The sequence below is a fragment of the Vitis riparia genome, chromosome 5 (assembly GCF_004353265.1).
Source record: "Vitis riparia cultivar Riparia Gloire de Montpellier isolate 1030 chromosome 5, EGFV_Vit.rip_1.0, whole genome shotgun sequence".
NCBI classification, from domain to species: Eukaryota; Viridiplantae; Streptophyta; class Magnoliopsida; order Vitales; family Vitaceae; genus Vitis; species Vitis riparia.
This window is the reverse complement of record NC_048435.1, coordinates 20,630,607-20,640,869: the sequence shown is the minus strand read 5'-3', so window position 1 is coordinate 20,640,869 and position 10,263 is coordinate 20,630,607.

Below are 10,263 nucleotides of genomic sequence, written 5' to 3'. Positions count from 1 at the left end.
TTCCCGTGAAGATGCTCCAAAAATCTTTCTGCCTCCTACACCTCCCAATCATTTAGAGCTCTTGAAAAACAAGGGCTCCAACCCTCCCCCCCAACCCCCCTTGGTCAAGGGATCCCAAACATCCGCCACCCAAGCTTCCTTTTCAGTAGACAAAGCAAAGAAGAAAGGAAAAGACTCACACAGGGGGGAGTCCCCATACCATCTATCCTTTCAAAAGCTCACCCTCCTCCCATTGCCAACTCTAAAAGAGATCCGAGTGCCCACCAACTCCCAATCCATCCTTATTCCTTTCCAAAGCCCCACACCATGCGCTTCTCTCACTTCCCGAGAGCTCCAACCCCCTCTATCTTCCCCATACTTTCTTCTAATCACTTGATTCCACAAAGCCTCTCTCTTATTTTCAAATCATCAATTCCATTTGGAAAGGAGAGCCTTATTGAGAATGGAAAGACATTTAACCTCCAATCCCCCTTTCTTTTTACTTAAGCACACCACATTCCATCTTACTAAGTGTGGTTTTCGCTCCAAGTTGCCACCACCCCAAAGGAAGTTCCTTTGGATTTGCTCTAGTCTTTGTCTAATTGAACTTGGTAACCTCAACAAGGACATAAAGTAAATAAGAAGATTTGACAAAGTGCTTCGGATTAGAGTTGCTCCCCTCCCCCCCTCTCCCCCCTCCCCCCTCCCCCCTCCTTAGATAGGTATTGTCTCTTCCATATGGCTAATCTTTTATGAAATTGCTCTTCCACTCCATCCCACACTGATACTGTCTTAAATGGAGCACCCAAAAGGAAGCCCAGATAAGTGGAAGGGAGACTATCCACTCTACAACTAAAGTCCAAGGCAAGATCATAAATATTCTCTACCCTCCCTACTAGAATGAGTTCACTCTTCTCCAAGTTAATTCTCAATCTTGATACGACCTCAAACCACATAAGTAACCAGCTTAGGTAAGTCAGCTGGTCTTGAGAAGCTTGGAAAAACACCAAGGTGTCATCAACAAACAGCAAGTGGGAAATCTGAACCCCTTCTTCGTTCCTATCCTTCACTTTACAGCCCGACATAAAACCTTCATCCACAACCCTTTTAAGAAAAGAGTTAAAGACCTCCATGGTAATCACAAAAAGATAAGGTGAGAGAGGATCACCTTGCCTCAATCCCATTGAGCTTTGGAAGAAACCCTTAAACGTACCATTAATCAACACAGAGAAACCTGTAGTGGATATGCACCACTTAATCCACCCTATCCATTTCTCCCCAAAGCCCATTTTCTGAATAGTTGTGAGAAGGAAAGACATGTCCACATTGTCATATGCCTTCTCTATGTCAAGTTTGCACATAAAACCATTCTCATTATTCTCCAGAATCGAGTCAATGGCTTCATTAGCTATTAGCACTGCATCTAGAATTTGTCTACCCTCCACAAAGGCCCTTTGAGCCTTAGAAACCACTTTTCCAACCACCTTTTTAAGTCTATTGGCTAAAACCTTAGCCAACCACTTGTACAGGCTTCCCACTAAGCTTATGGGCCTAAAATCCCTCAAATCTTTAGTCCCCACTTTTTTTGGGATTAAAACCAGAAAAGTTGCGTTTAGGCTTTTAACAAATTTACTGTGATCATGGAACTCCCTGAAGAAACTCATCACATCCTCCTTCACAAAGTCCCAAGTAAACTGCCAGAAAGCCATTGTAAAGCCATTAGGCCTTGCAGCTTTATCCCCACTATAACCCAACAGCGCGCCATGCACCTCATCTTCCGTGAACTGTGCCTCCAAAGCATCAACATCCAAATTCTGCAACGTTTCGCACTGTAGCCTAGATAAAGGAGAACGCTAGTCCCCCGAATTGGATAGCAAAGATCTAAAGGCATTCACTATTCATTTTCTAATCCCATTCTCCTTCGAATGCCAAACACCATTAATCCTAATTTGGTCCACATTGTTTCTTCTTCTGTGAGCGTTTGCCATCCTATGGAAAAATCCCGTATTTCTGTCACCCTCTTTCAACCACACTTCCCTAGATTTTTGTCTCCAAGTCATCTCTAATAATAAAACCCATTTTTTGTATTCTTCCATTGCTTCTCTTCTAGCATCCATCTCTTCCAAGGACATTTTGTTAGTCTTCTCCTTTGCATCCCACAACTGCAGCTGGTTCAAAGCCAAATTCTTTCTATATTCCACCCTGCCAAAGACATCTCTGTTCCACTCATAGTTTAAAAGACTTAAGGCGCACCAAGGTGTAAAGTAGTCCTGGAGCTTGAGGCGCAAGGCGCATCTAAGGCCCGGGCTTTAGTGAAGCGAGGCGCACCCTAATTTACATATATATTTTTATATAATATAATCAAATTTAACAATCATTTATTTGTCCTAAACACATAAATCATCAAATATCATCCAAAACTTCAATTTAATAAACAAAAAACATAAAAATAAAGAACTCCAAGCATAAAAACAAATCCAAATCCATATTGCTAATTGCCTAATACCTAAATCCAAAGTTTCCAAACCTAAAGGTCCAAAACATGAAATTTGTCCACAATTCAAAAACATCATTAAAAAACACTTAAATCACAAATTTGTCCACAACAAGCAATCATCACTCCTCCTCTAAATCAATAAAATCATCATCATCATCATCATTTCCATCACCACATTTGTAGCCTTCCCCATCTTCTTCATTTGCTGAATCAACCATGTCTCCATCTTTATCTTCATCTATTAGTGAATGAGAAGGCAAAGTTCTAGAACTTGAAGTTATCCCCCTTGTTGGTGGTATTATGCTTGAGCTTGCTCTAGCTCTAGTATCAAACCTGGCCTCCTCAGCTCCAGCAGCTCTAGCAACATCACCCCATGTCAAATTATCATCATCAAATATAAAATCATCTTGTGCACCTTCATGAGAATCCTCATCTACCATTCTTCCTATCAACCATTCATTGCTATCATCTATATCTTTCAAGGAAATTGAGTCAATGGTGTTACGTTCATTGTATCTTCTCTTCAAGGCTCGATTATACTTAATGTACACCAAATCATTCAAGCGTTGATGATCTAACCTATTTCTTCTCTTGCTATGAATCTGCAAAAATTAATAAGCTCATAAATATATTTTAAAGTTTTAACTTTTAAGTTACATTCAAGACTCTATTAGACTATTATTTGTAATTATTTTGGATTTGGTCACTTACATTTTCAAAGATGCTCCAATTCCGTTCACAACCTGATGCACTGCATGTTAAGTTAAGGACTTTTATTGCAAACTTTTGCAAATTTGGAGTTGAAGCTCCATATGCAGCCCACCATTCAGTTGTAGTATAAATATTAACAATTTAGTGAAACAATTCACCTATTTTAGCAAAAATACAATCTAATCATTTAAATAAACAAAACTAAATAACTAACCTGGTGCTCTAGTCTTTCTTGTCCTAACAGCTAACTCATTCCTGAATAGTCCTTGGGCATTTGTGAACAAACTCACTTCGGCCACAACTTTTTCTTGCTTAGCAGGGTCTCTTGTTAGCCTTAAGATACATTTATACAAATCACTCATAATCTCGGCATCATGCTCTATTTCTGGCTTATCATAGAAGAATTCTGGGTTCAAAAAGTACCCTACTGCATGCAAAGGCCGATGAAGCTGAATCTCCCACCTCTTATCAATGATGTTGAAGATTTCTTTGTACTTCTCTTTATTTCCATTAAAACTTCTCACAATTGTATCCTTAGCTCTATTCATGGCCTCATAGATGTATCCCATAGGAGCTTTTTTTTCACCATCAACCAAACGAAGCACACGAACTAGGGGACCCGAAACCTTTAAGCAAAACACAATAGTGTTCCAAAATGAAGGCATTAGAACTATGTTCGCTATAGTTTTCCCCTTCTGCTCTTTTGCCCATTTACTATTTGACCAATCCGAGCTTGTAAACATCTTCCTCAAATTGTTTTTTTGTTCATGCAATCGCGATAATGTGATGAAAGCAGTTGCAAACCGAGTCTTAGCAGGCCTAAGCAATTCCCTTTGTTCAGTATACCGCCTCATCATGTTGAGTAGCCCTGAGCGATTATAAATATACCCATTTAGTGATATAGCCCTCTCCAATGTCCTTTTGATGTTTGGTAGTTTTCCAATATCTTCCAACATCAAGTCAAGGCAATGTGCAGCACATGGTGTCCAATACAAATGTGGGCGCTTTAATTCTAACAACCTCCCTATATGACATTGTAGATAATAAATTTACATAAGTTCTCAAGATAAATAATTCAAATTTTAAAAGTAAATAAAAATTCAAGAAATAGTATTAATTACCTGCCATCACATAGCTTGAGTGATTATTTGTTATAACTTGAATAACATTTTCCTCACCAACTTGCTCTACCCATTTGTCAAGTAACTCAAACATCTTTTCTCCCGTCTTAATCATTGAAGAAGCATCAATGGATTGCATGAACATGGTTCCCTTTGAACAATTAACCAAAAAGTTTACCAAAGTTCTCTCTTTTCTATCGGTCCATCCATCCGACATAATTGAACATCCATTTTTCCCCCATTCCACCATATGATCTTTCATCAAATCTTTTGTGAGAGTCAATTCTTTCTTAAGGTTAGTAACTCTTACCTCATGAAAAGTTGGTCCCTTCATACCCACACCATATTGGCCAATAGCCTCAATCATTGGTTGGAAACTCGGATATGTGATTGCATTAAATGGAATAACAACCTCATACATCCATCTTGTGATAAGCATACAAGCTCTTTCTCTTGCTTCCTTTTTGTAGGCATCATTGATGGTAGTTTGATTCATCTTTCCACTCCTTCGATTTTGAACAACCATCTCTGCATTAGGAGTGAAAAAATGATCCATAGGACCTTTTTGTCTTTGTTTTTTTGAAGAAAACATCCTACCACCACTTCTTCCTCGATTACTACCTCCTCTAGAAATGTTGGTGACATTCGTTCTACTATTAATCTCCTCACCAATATCTTCATCTTCCAAACCAAACAAATCTTCATTAACATATTCGCTCCCCATATTCATTTGCTCTTTTTTATTTTTCTTGGAACTCATATACTCTTCCATTTTTTCTCTAACATGTTCCGGACATTTTCTACACTTTTTAGCATTTCTATATCCACCAACAAGATGTTGTTTGTGTCTATATATGCCTCATTTGGTTACTTTATCACAAAAAATGCATATGATGGTGTTCAAACTTTTTTCATTAACCAAACAACCATATTTCCACCCCGGATCTCTTCTTCCACTTGCACTAGAGTTCACTTGAGTTTCACTCTCATTATCCATCTTGCAAAAAAATTATCTATACTCTACAATAAAATAATTATAATTAAATTAAGAAAAAAAATTGAAAAAAAAATGCATATCACATTATCACATTAACAACAAATATGCATATGAGTGCTTTTTATTTATTTATTTTTATTTTGTAACATTTTCATGTCAAAAACTCAAAATATAATATTTATATTTTAAAAAAAATTACCAATGAGAGTTATGAGATAAGAATGGAAAAAAAATGCAGAAAAGTGAAGAAAAAAGAAAAATACCGAGGTCCGGAAGGTACGTGACTATTTCTCCTTTATTTTTCTCCTATTTTCCCCCTATTTTTCTTCTTCTTCTTCACTTCTCCAGCACGGAAGAGGCTAGGGCAAAGAATGGCAGTGGTCTCGGGTTGAGAAAGACCAAAAAAGGGGGCTGGATGGGAAGAACAGGCCAAAACGGCGCCGTTTTGGCCTGTTTTTTTTTTTTTTTTAAAAAAAGAACAGGCTCCAAAACGACGTCGTTTTGGTCCCTGTTCTTTTAAATAAACAGGGTCCAAAACGGTGTCGTTTTAGGCCCAACAAATAATAAAAAAAATTTAGGGCTCCCGCCTGGGCCGCCTCTCTGCAACTCGATGACAGGAGGAAGAAGAAGAAGAAGAAAAAAAAAAAAGAGAATGAGATGGAGTGCGTACTTGGTCGGACCGTCAGAGGTGACTCGGGCGACCGTCTCGCGCCTTGCCGGAGGCGAGCGCCTTCGTGAAGAGGCGTTGCCTCCTTTCAAGCGAGACGCCGGATGGTGGCATCGCCTCCTTTCAGGCGAGGCGCCGGAGGGTGGCATCGCGCCGCCTGATTACTACTCAAAAAGTGCTATTTCATAGCTTTTAATTAATCATTTTAAACACTTTTGAGTAGTAGTTAGTGCCTTTTAACCCAATTAGCATGTTAAGACCCCTTTCAATCAATTCTAATCAAAATGTGTAAGTTTTGGTGTTTTTGTTAGTATTTTGATCACCAAAGCATTATGAGATTGAGGAGAGTTATTTGGAATCCATGGCAAAGCAATGAAGAGCTCAAATTCATGAAGAACCAAGATTTGGAGCTCCATAGCCCTTTGCCAAAGTCGTTCAAAGTATGCAAGGAGAGAAGCAAAGAGGAGAAAAGCAAAGAAGAAAATAGAGGACAGCAGCTTCAGTCTTCTTTCGCACTTTTGGAGCACTTCCCGAAGTCCATTTTCTACATGCTATATACCATTTCAAAGCTCAGGAAGTCAAGAATCCAATGCTTCAAACGATGCACGATTTGGAGCTGAAATGAGGAAGTTACAGCCATTGGAAGCCAATCACTCCAAGCTGAAGGAAGGCTTCAGAAAAGTGCTGCGAAATCACCATTTTGTTGCGAGATATTTCGCAGCCTTTTTGCACAGTGCTATGGATTTCCCCTGAAGCTTCACGACGCGATGGAAGCCAAACACCACAAGATGAAAGCCAACTTTGCAGTAGTGCGAAATCAGCTGGTTGCTATGAAGAAATTTCGCAGCCTTTTTGTGCATCTGCAAAATCTCGCAGACCTCATTTTCACCTGCGAAATGGTCCTGAAGCTTCCAGATAGTTGTGCACCGACTCTTTTAGATCTTTTCTTCTGATATTTTTGTGTCTAAATTTCCATTTTCTCCTTGTATTCAGCCATTCATGTAATTCTTTAGTTAGGAAGTATGCAAGGAAGGGTAAATTACCTTCCTATATAAATTCTCAGGAGGACTCTCGGAGGAGGTTGTTCCAGGAGATCCATCATAGACATATGTAAGCAACGAACAGAACACTTGCTCTATTTTTTCTATATATTTTTGTTTTCTTGTTCTTTTTCTTTCTAGCCAACCAAACTCTAAGGATTTTTCCTTAGAGGATGAGAGGCTAGGCTCTTTGTCTCTTGGAGTGAAGAAAGCCGGGTAAGTTTCCACATGCATAAATTGGAAGTTTTGTTGTTTTAGTTTTTAATGAAGAGAAAGTGTGACCCGTTAATGGTTTTTATCTTTTTAGTTAACTTAAAACGCCTTTAAATCACCTGGGCCAACACTTGGTAAGGCAAATGATCTCCCTCCATGGAGATTCACTAGTTTACCCCTTGCGAGCCTCTGGGAGGTGACTTGAAGGTAGGATTTTCTAGAATAGCCAACACTTGGTAAGCTTTTGGACTCTAAGGAGACATCCATTAGTTATCTCTTGCAAGCTTTTGACGGGAAGTCCAAAGTTAAAGATCACCTTGAATGGCAAGTGCTAGGTGAGAGGTATGAGCCATTGCAAGGTGCATCAGTGAGAGGGATTTAGTGTTTAAACCCATTAATGGGAAGCATCTGTACAACACCGATTGGAGAAGGAACTATATGTTAATTCTCTAATGCGAGGAAAAGAAACAAGTGACCGGAACTCTCCTTTTTGTATGATGAATCTGAGCCTAGTGATCTAAACTCCAAGAAACACTTTTCTTTATAAGTAAAATCAGTTACTATTTTTGGTTAGTTTAAAACCAATCTTTGTTCAAACATCTTTATGTTTTCTTTTAAAGCTAACCTTGAAATGAAAAGACACCAATTCAGCTTTGAAATAATATCATTTGTGAAGTGAAAACTCATCCCAGTAAACGATCCTAGAGCCACTATGCTATAGTAGCTTTGTCTTTGCTACCCTAGTATATGGTGTAATAGGTTATAAATTTTGTTGATTAATCCCTCAATCAAGGAGCACCAGCTGGACACGAATCAGCTGAGACACCAATTAGGCATGAATCACTGCCCCAAGCCTAGGCGCACCTTAGGCGCGCCTTTTAGAACTATGGTTCCACTCCTTCAGTTTAGACTTCACAACCTTTAGTTTTTAGGCCAGAATAAAGCTTGCAGAACCATTAAAGTTACCCCCCTCCCACCAAGCGTTCAACAGCTCCTTAAACCCCTCCACTTTAAGCCACATATTCTCAAATCTGAAAGGGGATGGTCTTCTTCTCAACTCCCTTCCTTCTAACAGAATTGGGAAGTGGTCAGACACTGGTCTCGAGAGGACACATTGCCTTGAACCACTAAAACGACAATCCCACTCCTCATTGACCAAAAATCGATCTAACATTGAGAAAGACTGGTTATTCACCCCTTCACTCCAAGTAAAAGGACCCTCCTATCAGGGGCAAGTCCTTTAGCTGTAAATCTTCTATTACATTTGAGAATCTTTTCATGTCTGAATTCAAGCTCTCTCCTCTACTTCGCTCTTCAGGGCTTAAGATGGCATTAAAATCACTAGCAGCACACCACTGCCCATTCCAAAGACTGTAGATGGCCCCCAACTCATGCCATAAACATTCTCTGTCTCTCCTCATGGTCTGACCATAAACCCTTGTAAAAGTCCACATAAAGCCATCCTCATAGTTTTTAAAATGGCAGGAAATTGAATGTTCTCCATTTTCTAACTCGATCAAATCCAGCACCCTATTATCCCAGAACACCACTATACCACTCGTTGAGCCCCTTGAATCCACAGTTCCCCATTCTAAAAATCTTCTCACTCCTAAGCTCTGAATAAGACCCCTTGATATCTCCTAGATTTTTGTTTCCTACAAGCAAACCAAGTCCACCCTATTCTTCTTAATCAAAGCTTTGATCACATTCCTCTTATCACAATTATTAACCTCTCTAACATTCCAACAAAGAAGATGAATCTTCATCTAAACTTTAAGTAGTTGCCCCCCCCCCCCTCCAAGATAATTCACAGTCCATTCCAACTTTCTCAACTCCCTTTCGAACTTTGAAATTTCCAATTTTCTTTTTTTCCTACCTTCTAGCTTCACCTTCTTCTCCTTCTGAACTTTCATTTCTTTCATTTTTTTAAGCATAAACAAGATATCTCCTTCAAAGCCCTCCGTCGGCATTCCGAGGCATCAACTAAACTTAGCCAAACAACTCAACTATCAACTCAGCTCACCCACTTCGTTTCCTTCCTCCATAATCTCATGAGAAGCCCTATCCAAAACGTCCTTCATCCCCTCCTCGGTCGTCTCATTTTCCAATCCCGACAACTCGGAGACCTCCGCCTCCCTTCCATCCGCCAATATCATTCTTAGAGGACCCAACTCTATTCCCCCAACTATTTTCAAACTACAACCCCAATTGCAACCCCCATCTGTGGCGACAAACAACCCATTCGGCCCAGAAAGAAAAGAAGAAGAAAAGAAAACCCACTTCCCTAAAGAGAAAAAAGGCAGAGAATGAGAACATGTGTACCTAGATGCTTCCTCCATCAAAGCTTCGTAGGTGAGTACTTTAGTCTTTGGCGTCGGAGAAGACGAACCCTGCTGGAAGCCAAAATCAACCCCGTCTAGACACCCACAGATCTCCTCTCGGAAACCCCCACGAGCCCTAGCCCAATAAGTGTCTTCGACGGTGGGTCACCCCACCACAATTGGGCCTTTAGAATGTCCAGAGTGGGTCAGCCCACTTCCAAGCAGCTCTTTAAGTGCATGTTTGGTAATGAGCCTGAGTGGGACAACCCATCGTCCTCCATGAAACCAAAATGGGCCTCCTCATTGGGCTTCCTCTGGAGATTTGTTTCCAACATGAATGATATTGGGCTTAAGTGTGACGGCCCACAAACTTCTTTGCTTCCAAGCAAGCCTTCCTCGATGGGCCTCCTCTCCATTGCCAATTCCACGTCTCAACCCAAAGTTCCCTTAACTTTAGCTGCAGGCCTAGTTTTTGAATTATTCCCCCAATCAGACTGCTGCTTTCTTTTGGACTTGTCTGCCTCTACTCCTCTTGTCGACATCAAGTCAGAAAGAGGAGCCTCCAAGTCTGTCCTACAATGTTTTTCTCCATCTTTAGACAACACAGCCACCTTTGCAGGCTGTCCATTTGACCGCATCTGCTTCACCACGCATCCGGCGCGTGAAGTCCCTCATTCTTCTTCCCTAACCTCTTGCTCCTTCCCCTACCCATTTCTA